The following is a 17,590-nucleotide window of genomic DNA, read 5'->3' on the forward strand; positions in this document are numbered from 1 at the left end:
CACAAGCAGGTTTTTCAGGACATTTGGTCTCTCCTGCACACACACAAGCACCAACACATGCGAGTGTGTGTCTGAGGGGAATCCTGGCCCTGATAAAGGAAACAGATTCGTCCTTATAAATACGCCCCCATCCTTTTTTCCCGCTCTACTCTTGTAATAATTGAATTTTGTGTTGTCTATTTGTAGAACCCTGCCATGCACAGCAGGCCAATTTACCCTTATCCTGCCTTCACTGATAGTTACATTTATTTTCCAGTCATGTTTCCCTCTCTCTGCAGGATAAGTAGTTTATTGAAATGGAGCGGCTCATCTCCAGAGTTTCCCTGACCTGATTCCTCTCGCTGACACGCTTTCATTCAGCCACTGGCTGTCCCGATCAGCCATATTCAAATTCCTCACCTCCCATTGGTCCTGCTGCGTGTGGCTCTTGAGGATGATTTGCCAGTCGTCAGAGTGGGCGTGTGCGCAGTGGTGGAGAGTGAGGATGACGGGACGGGTCAACAGGGCACCCACGGGACCGCAGCTGACCACAGTGCTGAGCACGGCCCTCCCCGTCACTGACCCGCTGGCCCTGAGAGAGACAGACACATTTAAAGGGACAGTTCACTCAACAATTAAAATTCTGTCATTTACTCGCCCTCAAGTTGTTCCAGACTCGTATGAGTTTCTTTCTTGTGTGGAACACAAAAGAAGATATTTTGGGAAGAATGTTGGTAACCAAACAGTTGGACGGCAGCCCATTGACTTCCATTTCATTTTTTCCCCTAATATGGAAGTCAATGGCAACCAGCAGCAACTGTTTTGGATACCAACATTCTTCCAAAATATCTTCTTTTTGTGTTCCACACAAGAAAGAAACTCATACAAGTCTGGAACAATGAACTATCCCTTTAAGACTTTTGCCTACTTTTCCCAATTTCAGCTTCTGTTCTCTCTGAAATCACTGCAGATGTTACAGTAACAGACACAATGAACCAGAACTGCTTGAAATTTTCAAGTTAATAATAAATTACATCAAGTTGAACAATAAAACATTTAAATATTTATGAAGAACAAACCTGTGCTCTACATTTCAACACTCTCAGAAAAAAGGTACAAAAGGTGCTGTCACTGGGGAAGTACGGTACTTTAAAGTACAAAAGCTAAGTACATCTTTGGATCTTATTTACCCCTAAAGTACATTTTAGTACCTTAAACATACCTATTAGTACTTTAAAAGTACATGCTGTATTAGTAACTAAATGGTACATAGTACCTAAATTTACATGAAAAACAATTGCTTTTCTAAGATGCTTCCGCAGAATGTATGTATTTATTTTTTTAAATTGTTTTATTGACATTTTTATTCATGCATATTGTTTATGCAGAGCTGGATAGGTTGCTGAAGTTTTCTTTCCCTATCATATTCATTACTTTTAACAATTTTGTTTTTACCTCATGCTCTCAGTCCTTTGTATGGTCACAAACATCTCATAGACACGACCTTGAGGAATCGCACCAGCTGGAACCAACAAACTCACACCTGAAACACATATTACAGAGAGACTGATTCAGAGACACACCGCACACCTCCTGCTGACTAGTTTCAAGCATCAACTTGATTTTCTGTCCTTACTGAAAACAAAAATGTTGTGAAGCAACAAAATCTCAGCCAACCAGAACATACATAATGTTAAATATGCAATATGGAGCAGGATTTTGGGCCAGTGAGATTCTACTGAGGGCGGGGCCACTCGGCACAACATGAAAAAAGTGATGCCATTACAAGTAGTGGCTTATTAGGACTCAGACTCAAAATTCAGATGAATGTACTTTCATGATAGAAAGAATTAAAATAAAATACCAGAATGAAAGACAACAATAGATAGAATGACAAACAGAACAATATATAGAAAAGGAGAAATGATAGAATGATAGATTAGAATGACGGATGGATGGACAGATAAAAATGATTAGAATGATGAATAGAACGCCAGCCAGAACAACAGTACTACAGATAGAACGATAGAGAATGATAGCTAGCTAGCTAGCAAGATAGATAGATGGTGAATTCATATAATGTCAGTGGAGTGTTATGAGTCATTTTCTGCAGTTTTATGAAGTGGATTACTAGCTTGCCGTCCTCTGGATTCATTCATCACTGTCACTGAAGGTGTTCATTCCTCATCACACGAATGCGAGATTGTGAATGTGACATTTCCATCTCATCTTACTGAAACCCGTTACAGCCATACGCCTTAATTAGACTAATGAAGGACTATCAACACAATCAATTAATCATCATAAATTATATCACACAGCGATTTGTAAATATGCTGGACACTCAGCAAGGACCAGAGTGTGATTGTGCATAAATCATACATAAATAAGTGGTGTGTGTGTGTGTGTGTGTGTGTGTGTGTGTGTGTCCATTCTTACCTGAGTTGGGTATGATTAGATGACCACTGCCCAGGGAATTAAACGACCCTAATGCCGTACACGTGGGGTCTCGTGCGCGTGCCAGTATGTTTGATTGCGCAGGGACCATTGTGTTGCTGTCCAGAAGAAGAGAGTGTGTGACTTTGGGGGACAGGTGGCAGAGAGGTCAGAGGTCACGTCCTCCTGAGGTGTCACCGTGCCAGAGGAGTTGTAGACTTTGATCTTGAGGGTCGGGAAAGCGGCAGCGGCTCCAGCAGAGGGGAGCTGGTCATGGGGATTTTGTCTGAGATGTCATGGAGGGCCATATACTGGACCGCGATATATCGCCGCCGCTGTGGACAGATCAGGGGTTTTGCGGCCAGCAAATCCGCTGCAAACAGACACACATTTGAATAATTATTTTTTTAAATATCACTAATTATATTGGAAATAGATCTGTCAGCTTTTAAATACATTACTGTTTTAAAAGTTTTGGGTCAGTAAGATTATTAATGTATTTAATGTTTTTGAAAGAATCTTTTGTGAAATAAGTTTTGTGGAAACGGATACACTTTTTTTTGATTATTTGATGGTTAGAAGGTTAGAATTTATTTTTTATTTTGATATAGAAATCTTTTGTTAATTTCTTAACGGTCACCTTTAAATCAAGTTAATGCATCCCTTGTTAATGAAAGTACTAATTAAAGTTCTAATTTCAAAATTCATTCAAAATTCATTAAAGAAAAAACGCCAATCAGAGCTCAACAGTGATCCACTAATGATGGTTGATTGTCTCAAAGGTTGATTGACCTGGAACTTTTATACTTGAATACCATTCTTCATATTTAAATCAGCGTACCATTTTTTTGTTTCTTGTTTCTTGTTTCTACCATGGGATATATGTAATATGAATTCTGAGTTTATATTTTGCAATTATATTTTCCACAATGGAATAAAAAATAAAAAAAAGACAAAAAGAATTGCAAAGACAAGAAAGTCAGAATTGTAAGATTTCCTGATAATGCTCAAAGTTCACTTCAAAAGGAGATGTTTTATTTAACAGAAATCACTTTCCAAAAACTACTATGAACGACTCGTTTGGACTACAACGCATATTTTCCGGGATTTGTGATATCACAAATACCGACGAATGGGATGAGAATTGGTTGAGCTGCACTAGAGAGAGCAACGAGTGTTATACAGTATCACTATGTCGGAGACATGCTAGCTTTCCCAAGAAAGACGAACTTAGAGTGGTTACAATCATCCAGGTTTAAATCATGCTCAAATTGATTTGATACTGACACAATATTTACACTGAAGTTTGTAAGGGATCTTAGTCATAGTAAGGGGCATGACATTTCCCAACCAGGCGCCGAGTGCTGCCAATCACAACACACACTGACCCAGCTAACCAATCACAGCACCTTTTGTATTTCAGAAGGTGGGTCTTCATTTTTTACAGGAACTATTCGAGCCGTTCATGCCAGACTGGGGAGAGAGGTGTTGTAATAATGTAAAATATGTGAAAAACAATAAAGACTTTGTAAAAGAGCAACCCCTTTAAGGACCAGTTATCATTATTAACTAGTTGCTTATTAGCATGCATATTACTGGCATATTGGCTGTTTATTAGTAGTTACTGTATAAAGCACATAATAATGTCTTATTCTGCATGACCATGTTTTAGATCCCTTAATCTTACCCCATACCTAAACTTAATACTACCTTACTAACTATTAATAAGATGCAAATTAGGAGTGTGTTAAGGCAAATCTCTAAATCTAATCTCTAATCTAATCTTTTTATTTTTTATCCCATGGTGGAAACAAGCTTCCATAATTTTCATATGAAATAACCAATTTCACAAGAGCATTTCATCTGCACACTCTAAACCACAAATAATTCATTACATTATATAATAATTTCCAGAGAAGTGACAATTTTTAAACATGTGAGATCAAAATGCATAATTTGGCATAATTTGAATGTAAACAGCTAATAAATACCGTTTGTTGCATGTAACAGAGCAGCTTGACGACTCTGTGAAACATTTTTTTTGTGCTCCATAAAGTCATAGGGGTTTAGAACGGCATGAAGGTGGGCAAATGACATTTTTAACTGACCTATTCCTTGTATGTATTTCTGTTGTTTGCTATTTTGAAATGAAATCACTGTGTTTGTGTGTGTGTGAGAGAGAGCTTGTAAAGGACTCTTATAGCCAGCGGCTGGTAATCTCCATACTGATTGCTCATTAACATTCAACTTCCCACAGTGACTAAACAGAGGATTGTCACTTTGCACACCAGCTCTCTTTCTCTCCCCGCTTACTCAGGTGTGAGCATTTCTCACCATGAGCACCGTTCACACTCCTGACACACGTTTAAGCCATTCATCACGCAGCGATCGTTGAGAAAGTGTAAACAGCACTGCATTGCATCACACCTGTAGAAGTAAACGCGTCCAAACCCGGGAGGGATCTTCACCAGAGCAAAACTGACAGATGTGAATGTCTCGCTTTACCATCAAAACATCCCCTACCTCTGTATTTATCAACTCATTCACCGACGCCCTCTGCAGCGTCTCCACACGGTGCTTTCACCCTGACAGGGTGCCATTTACACCTACAGCTCGCTTCATGTTTAATTAAAGAGAAAACGAGCGGGAAAAGAGGAGAAAAGCGAGACAATACGAGAGTGAGCAGAACGACGATTCTTCATTAATGATAACCTGTTCAGGTGGGAGAGTGACAGGCATTCTAAAGTTCCTCAGAGAAAATGTCACCTGTGTCTCTCTCACACACACCTCACAATTTAACACCGGAACACTGCCTTCCACTCCGTTCACCACTTGATTGGAATTTTAATCATTCTTGTGTCTCATGGTGACACACATACAACAACACACTCCCACAGCTCCTCTCTGAAACTGTTGCATTGACTGAGAGCCGCAGTAAGAGAGATTGTGTCTGAATAACGCGTTTGAATGTTTTACCAAAGCAATAATCCACTCCAGGATGTGCGTTATAGTGACTTGCATGATTTCAGTGCCTAAAATCCCTTTCAATCTGGTAAAAACAGCAATATGAAAAATAAAAATATAAAAATACACAGATGTTCAAAATTGGTCACATTTGTTATTAAAGGCAAAGTTCACACAAAAACTGATATTCTGTTATCACTTTGTCACCTTCATGTCATTACAAACTTGTAAAGACTTTTTTTCCTCTGCAAAACATAAAAGAAGATATTTTTAATAACGTTGGGGTCAAAATGAAAATGAACTTCATTGACACATTGCAATATACTGCACTTTGCAGAGGAAAGTAACTCTGCTAATAATTCAGAAATTGAAGTTCCAAATTCTATATAATAAACATGTATGGTTTATTTATGTACAGTACACACATACATTTATTCTGCTCACCAAGGCTACATTTATTTGATCAAAAATACAGTAAAAACAGTAATATTATGAAATTGTATAAAAATTTAAAATAACAATAGGTTACTGTCCATAACCCTGGTTCTCTGAAACATCGAGTGGAGAGATCCACCTATGGTAAGGGCATCCGTGCCTGACCTCTGCAGAAGTGTCCAATTGCACCAAGTCTGGCTTGACAGACAGGAATGTGTGCCCAATGGCAGGTAAGGGACTGCCCCTTCACCGAGTGCATAAAGTCCCAGCACACGCTACCTTTCCACAGTGAGCATATTCGCTTCTCGTGCAGCAAGCGGGGTAAACTTGGTGGATCTCTCCACTTGATGTTTCAGAGAACCGGGGATACAAACAGTAACCTATCGGTCTCTTTCATCATCTCCTGTTTGAGATCCACCTATGGGAGATATGGATAGTCCTGTCAATGTAAACCCGCAGGGCATGAACAGGACACAAAGCATTCAGCCCCTGATCCTCTGTAGAGGAGAATGGAGGAGGGTGAAAAACTAAAAGCTCAAGCACCTCACATGTGAAAGCTGGGAAGCATTTAGGAATAAAGGCCGGGTTAGGCCTGAGAAAAACCTCATCTCCACTGAGAGAGAAATTAGTGCACAAGGGGTGAACAGAGGGTGTGTGCAAATCACAGACACGTTTGGCTGATGCCAAGGCCAGGAGCAGAGCTGTCTGGAAAGACAGAAGCTTCAAGGGAATATTTCCCAGGGGATGGGCTGTTTAGACAAAGCCTCCAGCACCATGGAGAGGTCCCATCCTTGAACTGATTTTCTATTGACTGGAAGAGAGCGCCGGGCGCCCTTCATAAATCTACAAATAAGGGGGCGTCACCCCACCGTAGTGCTATCAAACCCAACATGACATGCAGCGATAGACGCTAAGTAGACCTTAATAGTGGAGAAATATTTACCACCATCGATAAGGTCTTGCAAAAAACCCCAAAATGTCAACAATATGATATGATATCAGCTGACGCCCCTCGCACCACTCCTCAAACACATGCAACTTGCAATTCTAAAGGGAGCATGTAGAGGAGGATCTAGCATTCTACATGGTAGCAACAACAAGAGGTGGGAGCCCTAATGAGTTTAAGTTTTTGCCCTCTCATGGGCCTGGCCCAGAGAGCTACCCTGTCTGGGAGCGGGTGGTATATTTCCCTGTTCGCTTGAGACAGGAGGTACATGTGTAAAGGGAGAGCAATGGCTATGCATACAGAAGAGGAACTATCTCTGCCGGCCATGAAGATATGGGCCACCTGGTTGTGATCAAAATCAGAGTCAGGCTCTGTTCTTTTATCCTGACCAGAGCAGGAGATATCAGGTAGAGCAGAGGCAAAGCGTAGAGCAGCACATTGAGTCATGAAAGGGCCCACCTCATCCCGTAGCGAGTAGAACATAGGAAAATGGGCATTTTGGATTTGAGGACATGAGGATTTATATGCGGCCTAGTGAACTGATGCAAAAAAACAATCCATTTTGTTCAGCAATACCAGCTTTGGAGGGGCGGGCAGCCTGCCCTGGACAGTGCTAAGATGCCTGGCGAACGAGGGGATCTCCCAAGCCCAGCACCACCATATCCTTAACTTCGCGGCCTACAAGACTACAAGACAAGAAGTGTTTCAGGTTAAGTGGATTGCTCCAGTATTGCCTTGTGTGCTTTGCACATGCTGGGAGGATGGGCAAGAGATGTTTCCTCGGGCCGGGAGGGGGTCCCAGCAGCTTCCCGTCATAAATATCCCTCTCCTGGTCAGTGTCGTTCTGTGGAGCCGGCCACTCAATGTCAAAGCTGAGAAGGCCCGCGTCGTCATCATCACTGGAACCGGCTAGTTCATCTGCAAACTGGAGGTAGCCTGCGAAGATATCCTCTTCGGGGAATGCCAGATTGGGCAGGTCGGCCCAGGCGAGATATGTAGTGCCCAGGGAGGCCCCCGGTAGCACGTCGTCATCGCCATCTGAATCGGAAAGTCGAGCTCGATGCACTGGGTCATAGCAACTTTAAGATGGTGCCACAGGAGCTTTTTAGGTAACCTAAGGCAATGACTGCAATTTTCGGGGTTCTCCAAGACCTCTTTGGCATGTTTGAGGCCCCGGCAGACCACACAGAATGGGTGAAGTTCCTTAGAGATGATAAGCATGCCACACGCAGCCGGGCAGGCCTGTGATCCCCAGAATAAGCAGCCGATTTCGAGAGTGACATTCTTGTAAAAAAGTGAGAAAACTCTGTGGCGGGCCGCTGTAGAAACACGAGTAGGCGAGAGGGAAAACAACAATAGGCGGCCAGCCTAAAAACAACAGATAGTGTGGGCGGCTCAGGATGAAACACAACTGACCTACTGGCTGAATAATGACTGTCACGTCTGGCGGAGGTTGATCTGTAGAAATCTCCTCCTGAAGACACGCAAGTAAACAGTGTAAATCCAACCAAGCTATATGTAAGTGGGACTTTTACGTGCTCGGGTGAAGGGGCGGTCCCATACCTGCCATTGGGCACGTGCTCCTGTCTATCAAGCAAGACTTGGTGCAATTGGATGCTTCTGCAGTGGTCAGGCATGGATGCCCATCCCATAGGTGGATCTCAAACACGAGATGATGAATGAGAACTGTTTTCTATTTGAATATAATTTAGGTTTTATTTTATTCCTGTGATGCAAAGCTGAATTTTCGGCATCATTTATAGTGTATTATTTTTATATTGTTCCTTCAGAAAACATTCTAATACGCTGCTGATTGCTGCTCAAGAAACATTTCTTTTTTTAAAACAGTTGTGCTGCTTCATATTTTTTGAGGACATTATTAATATCTTTTGCTGTCACTTTCGGACAATTTAAACTTTATATTGCTAACCAATCAGAGCTCAGCAGTGATCCACTAATGAAGGTTGAGCATCTCACCTGAGCGTGCTTGTTTGATGCTGACAGGCTGGAATCCTCCGTTCAGCACAGACGAGTCAATGATGTCAGAGTGAAAACGCCGATGAGTTCTGCGGTACACGAGCAGTGCCACAATAGAATAGACGATCAGACACATGACCACCGCCATGACGATCCCCACATACAGCGCCACCTCATCTCCACCCGGCGCAGCTGCACGACATACAAACACAGGTTACGGTCAGAATGAAGACTAGCCTATACATACTGCATACTATGTACAATGTTCCCTCTAAGCTGTGCACGTCGCGACTGAAATAATTTGCTGTGCACAGGATAGATGCAAAAAACTGAGTTGGGAAAGCCTAAATTATTAATACTACACTTATTAAACCCAAAACTGAAATAATAAATAAAGCTATAACATAGCTTTTATAAGCTTTATAAAAAATAAAAATAACAAAAAACACAATTAAATAAATAATAAAAAAATAACAATTACATACATACTGATAATTACGTATTAAAATATAAATATTATATAAATAAAAAACTAAAAACTTACTACTACTATTACTACAACATAAACTAAAGTTCAAATGAAAACTAAAAATATAAAAAAGAAAAATAATTCAAAAAAATAATATAATAAATATTCTACAAAAGTATATAAAATTAAAAAACTTAATTACAATTTCTTGCGTAGCAAAAATTAGCATACGGTGCACAGTATACTGTATATACTGTATAGTGCTGAAAAACTAAATATTAGTATGCTAGTACGCTACAACAAACAGCCATACAAGTGCACTTATTTGCCAAGACATTTTTCATTTTTATTTAGTTTCACTTGAAGTACTAAAACAACTAAAACTAACAAAAATGAATAAAAACTCTATATACATACTATAAACATTTTTTTTAAATACAAATTACAAAAACACACGAAATGACTTAAACCTAAAATTTTAAATAACCTCTAAAATCTAAAAATAAATACATAATAAATTAAATCCATTTTAAAAATTAACGAAAACTATAAAATGATACTAAAGTAAAGACTGTTTCACCTACCATTTTTAACACAGCATATACTGCAGTATTCTGATTCAAATGACAAATCATTATAGCAATATGGGTTAAAGGTCACGTCTGAGAATGGCCTTTATAACAATGGCATTAATCAGTATAGAAACCCCCTGCATCAATCATTAGAAGGAGTTTTCACAGTAAGAGAGAGAAAATTAGACTGCCAACTAAAAAAAAAAAAAAAACGCCTGAAAATAGACTACGACGAGAGAAGAGAATCCAGTCCTTTAATTTAATGAGGCTATAAATTATTACATGCCATATTGCTCATCTTCCTGGAAATCAGCCTCATTCTTCACCAGACTGAAGGAAAATAATAGTGACCATGTTCATCCGACCTCTTTTCCTGTGGATTTTCTCTCTCTATACGTGTGTGTGTGTTTCTGAATTTGTGTTTGTATGTGGAGATTAAAAGGGGATCAGGGCCGAAATGATACCGCGGCTCTGAAACATCAAAGAGAGAAGCAGCCAAAATCGTCACAGTCTCTGATGTTTAAAGTGTGTGTGTGAATGTGTGGTTAAATCCCCTCTTCCATATCTATTGGCTGTGTAAAGCACTCGCTGGCGCTCATCACTCATTAGTCGCAGCGAGACCACAACAAAGGTACACAGATTAAAACTGCACTCATGCTTCACACATCTGGACTTATCATCAGGATGACATTAACAGCAGCATGTCTTAAAGACAGACTAGACGCAGGGTTATGAATATTCATTAGGATCCTTCACAGACTAAGCCTATTGGTTAGACCACACTGATCCACCTTACCAGCAGAGGGCGCCAAAATGATGGAAAAAATACTTAGTTGACTTGTATAGTGCTTTTTCACATTGTTTCAAAGCAGTGTTACAGGAAAGAATGATATTAATGTTTATAATACTTCAATATCTTGATGTCTTATAGTTGTATTTAGCAGATTAGAGCTGGGCGATAATATTGTTACATTTTGTGATGATACAAGTAATCAAGCTGTTAAGATTTTAGGTAATATATAATAATATAGGTACTATATAGACTTTTACAATAATATATACGCATGTAACATTTGTTTGCTGACACTGAATATATAACTTAATTATAATATAGATCATATATAATACAGAACTGTAAATTTCTTTTTAGAAATTGGCTGTGCAAAATGTCCAGGTTGTGTTATGTTGTAATGCATTAGCAACTTAACTTAAATTTAAAATAACTAGTCTACCCAGTAAATCCCACAAATCTTTGATAGTGAATCAAAATTATTTTTCTGTGTGTGTTTACAGTCAAAGCAGCCGCTGGAGTCTGTGTCACAGCGGGCGGTTGCACTAAACACAGTGCTGCACACGCAACCTCTCATCATCTCTCATGTCGTTTCCTTGTTTTTCCTCAGTGACCTCAGTATCATCTCTCCTCTGCAGTATTGATTTGCTTACACCTATAATTAATTTACAATTAGTGGTTAAAATTGATCACAGCTGTGTCCTAATGACTAATATTATTCAATTACTGACTGTGACCAAATATGATTGTCATTAGTTATTTCTCTCATTAACCATTAAGCGCTGATCTTTGCGAGTGTGTGTGTGTGTGTGTAATACTGATATGCAATGGACGAATAATACAATGACTTTCACGCAGAGTTGACTTGTTAACTGTCACCCCCGTCCCGTATACAGGGACACCTACGTTTACTTCACTAAATCCTTACCTAATCATGACAAACTATATATCGTTGGAAAGGTCTAAGACTCCTAAATAGATATTTTACCAATGTTTTTGTTAAAAATTATGTAGGAAAAGTAATAGATTAATTTATGACAAGAGTGCACCCTCAAAAATCTACATCATAACAGGAGTTCTGACCTTGTCAAAAAAAAGTCTTCTTCGTTGCCTTTTTCTCTATCACACTTTAGAAATAATCATGATATATGATATATCAACTGAAAACTTAAAATCTCAAAGTTCATCCTTTAAAACCCATTTTAAAATCAGACATTGCATTACCACAAAAATGGTACATCAATATCATGTTATAAAATGTTTTTGTTCATGAATTATAAAAATTTTAGTTTGGAAAGTGCACTTTCAAGTCTATGTTCAAAAATGTGAGTGACAGTTAAGGGGTTAAAGGAATTTCTATACACATAATTATTAATGTAATTTCTAAATTGCCACCCAAATCAGTTAACAAAAGATTTTTAAAAACAAAAACCGAAGTTTACAATAGTTCCACTTGTTAATTACATTAGTTACCATGAACTAATGATGAAAAATACTTTTAAAGCATTTATTAATCATAGTATTAATTTAACCATTTATTAAGATTATTAAACTCAAAAGTTGTATTTCTATTAACTAACGCCAATGAATATTAATAAAAACTGTAACAAATGTATTGTCATTGTTAGTTAATGTTATTAAAGGAATAGTTCACCCCAAAATGAAGATTTGGATTACTTGTGGATTATTGTGATGTTTTTATCAGCTGTTTGGACTCTCATTCTGACGGCACCCATTCACTGCAGAGGATGCATCGGTGAGCAAGTTATGTGATGTTACATTTCTTTAAATTTACATTTAATCATTTAGCAGACGCTTTTATCCAAAGCGACTTACAAATGAAGAGCACTCTTAAACTCTGTTCTGATAAAGAAACAATCTCATTTACATTTTGGATGGTCTGGGAGTGAGTAAATTTTCAGCAAATTAGCATTTAAAAAAAAAAAAAAAAAACTGAAGGACTGATGGACTCTCATTCCGACAGCCACCCATTCACTGCAGAGGATCCAATAGTGAGCAAGTGATGCAATGCTACATTTCTCCAAATCTGTTTTTGATAAAGTGTTATGTTAACATGCTAGAGTCCTGCATTCCAGCCCAGGCCCGTGCTCCATCTTTTTTATGCCCCTCGGGCCGGGCTTCGGGCCAATTTCACGTCATAGTTCAGACGCTGGCCAGGCCTCGGGTCTGTTTAAGGCTTTGGCTTATTTTTATATTTTAGACACCTATCAGTTAGTGATGAAAAAAATTGCCACACTGGTGGAAACCACATGAGACCTTGCTACCACAACTTTCAAGAGCAGCTCGACGGTGTTTAGTGTCCCACAGCAGCAGCAGCAGCATGTAAGGTGCATGCCATCAGCGCAGATGAAGAGTTCTGCACTCAAATGCACGTAATAGGCTAATGCTTGGCTCAAATCATCGGCAAAAGTAATTACCATAAATATGTCTGGGGGAAATAGTAAGGAGATATTTGAATTATTTATATGAAAGAGTTTTTGTTTTTTATTTGTTTTATTTTATTAAGTAGTAATTTAAAGCTTTCTATAGATATATTTATTATGTCTGTGAGGCATGTATTCGCTGAGTTTTGGTTCATTTTTGTGAAGTGCTCCTGTTCAAGACGAGATGGTAGAAAGCGCATCATGACTATTTTCTTTTTTTTATAAAAGCACAACAATTTGTTGATATTGTGAGTGCACACAAATAAAAGACCCTTTACAGTTACGAATGATGTATTACTCTTACCTTTATGAGCAAAAATGGTGGCGTATCCACTGAAAAAAGTCCAAGTGATTGCGCTAGCGCCTTTAATGTCCTGCAAAGCGCACTTTAGCTTCCACTCTCTGCACAATATTGGATATACTGCACATTTATCTAGGTTTAACGTTTAAACATCGTTAAATGCTTGAACTGTTTTATATCTATAGATTTTCTTTTAGGCAAGTCGTGATAATTTGAGAAGTCTAAACTGATCAAACATAGTTTCACTGTCTGCCGCTGGCCGTTTGGTCGTTAATTTAAAGAACAAAAACTTATGTTTAATGAAAAAAAAAAAATGCTCCAAATGTTTTTCTAAATTAACTTGAAACTAAATTGAAAAAAATGAAACTAAATATAATCACTTGTCCATTAAATAAAAAACTGAGCTATTTTAATGGCTGAAACAGTAGTATAAGCTGTTTTGGGAGAAGGGGGAAAAAGACGGGCTCGGGACGGTAATTCTGATAAGCTGTGGGACACGGGGAAGGGTTTGTGATGTTAGGCTTGTCTGGTTATACAACAGTGCTGTGTGAAAGGAACTGGACTGGACAACTTTCTGTGATGTCATACAGTGCGACTTCAGTAGTTTACAAATGTGTGGATATAATCTGTGTGTCAGCTGAAGGTTTTAGATTCAGCCTGTTTTCCATCAGAGGTGCTGCTTCAAAGTCTCAATTTTAAATCTGGGGATGGAAAAACAGTAACCTTATTGCTTAAATGTGATCATTATAGCTACTTTAAATGGCTATGATTTAATTAATCAAACATGAGCATGGCATGTTTCAAAATAAAAACGCAGTTAGCAATCATCAAATAGCTCACATATACGCCAACTTTTGTTTCAATCTACTGATGATGAATAATGAATATATTGCGTAATTTATGGTGTTTAAATCATACCTGTAAACTCACATTTCGGCCAGGAAAGTTCTGATGGCATATTCTTTTCGTATAGTTTATTTTATGTAAAGGCTATAATTCTGCTGTTCCACAAGCGCCACCTTCTGGCAAAGAGTGAATGTGCATATTCACTTACATTCACATTTTACGCAAAACAGTGTTTAAAATGTTAACTAGCATATTAATAATAATAAAAAAAAAAAAAGAAATTTGACATATGTAATTATAAGGAAGCAAAAAATAAAAATAATAAAAATAAAAATGAAAAACAAAAATCTGGGGATAGGGGGGCTACCGTAATGCTGTAGCCCAGGGGCCTCTGGATATCTTAAAGTGCCCCTGGGCCTGAGGGTGAGTAAATTTTCAGCAAATTAACTTTTTTTTGGGGGTGAATTATTCCTTAAATGCATTAACTAATGTTAACCACTAGGGCCTTCTTGTAAAGTGTTTTCATCAAATCTTTGTGTGTCTGAGTGTTTAGACAAATACACGTCCATGTCCGAATATGCATATGTGAGTGTGTGCAGCAGAAGGGTTGTTTCTATGCAGGAGCACGCTTGACTTATAAACACTATTGATTGTATGAAGGAAGTGATTAAAGTGGAAGGACAGTGTGCAGATGCTGAGGGGGGTTAATGAGGGGAAGGAAGTTTGATCGTCTGGCAACCTGTCCAACCTGTGAGTCTGCGAGCGGAAGAGCCTTCTGCTGATCAGATTCCCTCTGCATCAATCCACAGGTGTTTTATTGAGCGCACACACTCAGACTTATAACACACACACACACACACACACACACACACACACACACACACACACACACACACACACACACACACACACACACACACACACAGAAAGTTAAAGTCTCATCTTCTTAGTAGAGCGCAGTATCTCTCATTTGCAACCTTACAAAAAAAGAAAAATTATTATAAAATAAAACATTATTACCCCGGAAAATATTATATATCCATATATTTTGGTATAAACATGTTTGGTGTCAGTAAGATTTTATTTTATTTTTTAAGAAATTAATAATTTTATTACTATTTTTTTCAATTCTTGAGTAGCACATTAGCATGTTATTTCTGAAAGATCAGAAAATTCAGCTTTGATCACAGCAATTGATTATATTTTTTAATATATAATTCAAATATTAAACAAATATTTAAATTGTAATAACATTTAACAATATTAATGTTTTTACTGCATTTTAAATCTTCTTATAGACCCCATACTTTTGATATTAATTGAAATGAATTGAATATTAGAAATTGAAAAAAACTTACTGCTTATTTTTTTTAATCTTTTAATCTGTCAAAAGGACTGAAAGCAATAAATTATCTATAAATGTTTTAAAAAATAATCAGTGATGGATATAAATGCAAAAGCTATTTAGTAATATAAAAACATATTAAATTAGTGATGATATTCCTTTGATGTACACACATTTTTTTTTAGATGAACTGGGTTAACATAATTATATTAATTATTTACATTTACATGTTTTCACTTAGACGCTTTTATTCAAAGTGACTTACAAATGAGTTTTATATAAGCAACTAATTCAAACAGGGAAAAATACTACACTACAGCATTTTAATAAATGCCAGAGTAAAACAACAGAATTATTAGAGTTAACTAAAAACTAAACCCATAAGAAAAATGTTCCCTGGAATAAAAATAAACATTAAATGAAAATAAATATTAAAAAATATGAAATATATTTTATTTCAACTATATACTTGATGAATTAAAATATTTTACAATGAAAAATAATAAATAAATAAAAACGAAAATAGACAAAAACTACAAAAACGTGCAACAAAAATTTCTAAAACTTTCAGTAAATTAATTATGTAAACAAATTAGAAGCTAGTTAGCCAGTCCAGTTCTCCAAGAAGAAATGTGAAATTGAATTATACAGAAATTAATTATAATCAACATTTTTTTTGTGTCATTTTAGATGGAGTCTTGCTTGCTCCATGAACAATACATGAAATACTACCTTACAGTTCGGCCAAAAAAAGTTTTTAGGATCAGCTTTTGTGTCAGAAGCATGGCTACGATGCCTTAAACTGCTGTCTAAAAACCTTAATTTTGCAAGAGTAAAAATAATATTGTTAGCATCTCCAAGACTTTATGAGCAATATGTTTGGATGACTCAGACTGAAAAGGCTCATTTTTAAACCAATGTGCTTTGTAGCACAACATTTCCTGTTGGCTCCGACGTGAAGCACGCCCGCGTTTTATCGGAGCGATCTCCTCTGCGTTTCGTCCCTCTTTAAATCTCGGCATCATATGCCTTGAGTCATTTAACTCAATTCACCCGAGAAACACTCATACAAGCTCAAACACGAGCTTTGATGATAAAAGTGGCAAGCTACTAAACGCAGCCATTAAAATGTGTCTGGAAGATTAAACGTTTTCTTTGAACATGAGCACGAGTGAAAGAGGGAGGGAGAGCGAGATCGTGGCTGCCAACTGCAGAAAATGTTTAATAAATAATACAGCTTCAGGAGAAAAGAGATAACATTGTCCCATCATACACACACACACACACACACACACACACACACACACACACACACACGCACGCACTCACACACACACACACGCAATGACTGAAAAACACACACACACACACACACACACACACACACACACACACAGAGAGCACTAAAGCATCACTGATTGTTCAACAGAAGTACAGGCCTAAAATAAAGTGCCTGAAACATACTCACAAATATGCAAACACCAGAGCTTAGCCAATGCATTGTGTGCACTGTGTACATATTTAACGTGTTTTCGTTATGGTTACACAACAATGCATGATTGTGTAGCTAAAAGTGCTCTTGCATATGTTTCAATCCTCTGAATGAAATTTTCTGTCTATCTGTCTGTCTGTATGTCTGTCTGTCTGTCTGTCTAGGAGGTCCCTCCTCAGGGGGATGTGCCAGGGAGGGGATGTCACGAGCAGCATGAGTTCCGAAAACCAGGTTCGGGTGGGCCAGTAAGGCGTAACCAACAGGACCTGTTTCACGTCCTCCCTGAACTTGCACAGTGTCTGTGCGAGCAGGCTCACTGGACTTGCGTGGAGCCCAAGACCAGCTGTGTGCCAGTGCATCCGTGCCCAGGGGGGCCTGGGTCAGGCAGTGGGAGGACTCGTGGGAAGCAAACAGGACCACCTGACCTTTCCCAAATCGACTCCAGATCAGCTGTACCATCTGGGGATGGAGTCGCCATTCTCCAGGAGAAGTGAGCTGTCATGAGAGCCTGTCGGCTACACGATTGAGCTCCCCCGGAATGTGGACCGGCGAGCAGCGACTTGAGCTGCGTCTGACTCCGGAGGAGGAGATGGC

General features: G+C 38.3%; 1 pseudogene; it reads right to left on the reverse strand.

Moving 5' to 3' along the window:
* Positions 1 to 254: 254 nt before the first annotated feature.
* The window catches only part of LOC109050621, an 81,606-nt pseudogene continuing 64,270 nt past the window's right edge, over positions 255 to 17,590 (reverse strand).

The sequence above is a fragment of the Cyprinus carpio genome, chromosome A5, assembly GCF_018340385.1.
Source record: "Cyprinus carpio isolate SPL01 chromosome A5, ASM1834038v1, whole genome shotgun sequence".
Lineage (NCBI taxonomy): Eukaryota > Metazoa > Chordata > Actinopteri > Cypriniformes > Cyprinidae > Cyprinus > Cyprinus carpio.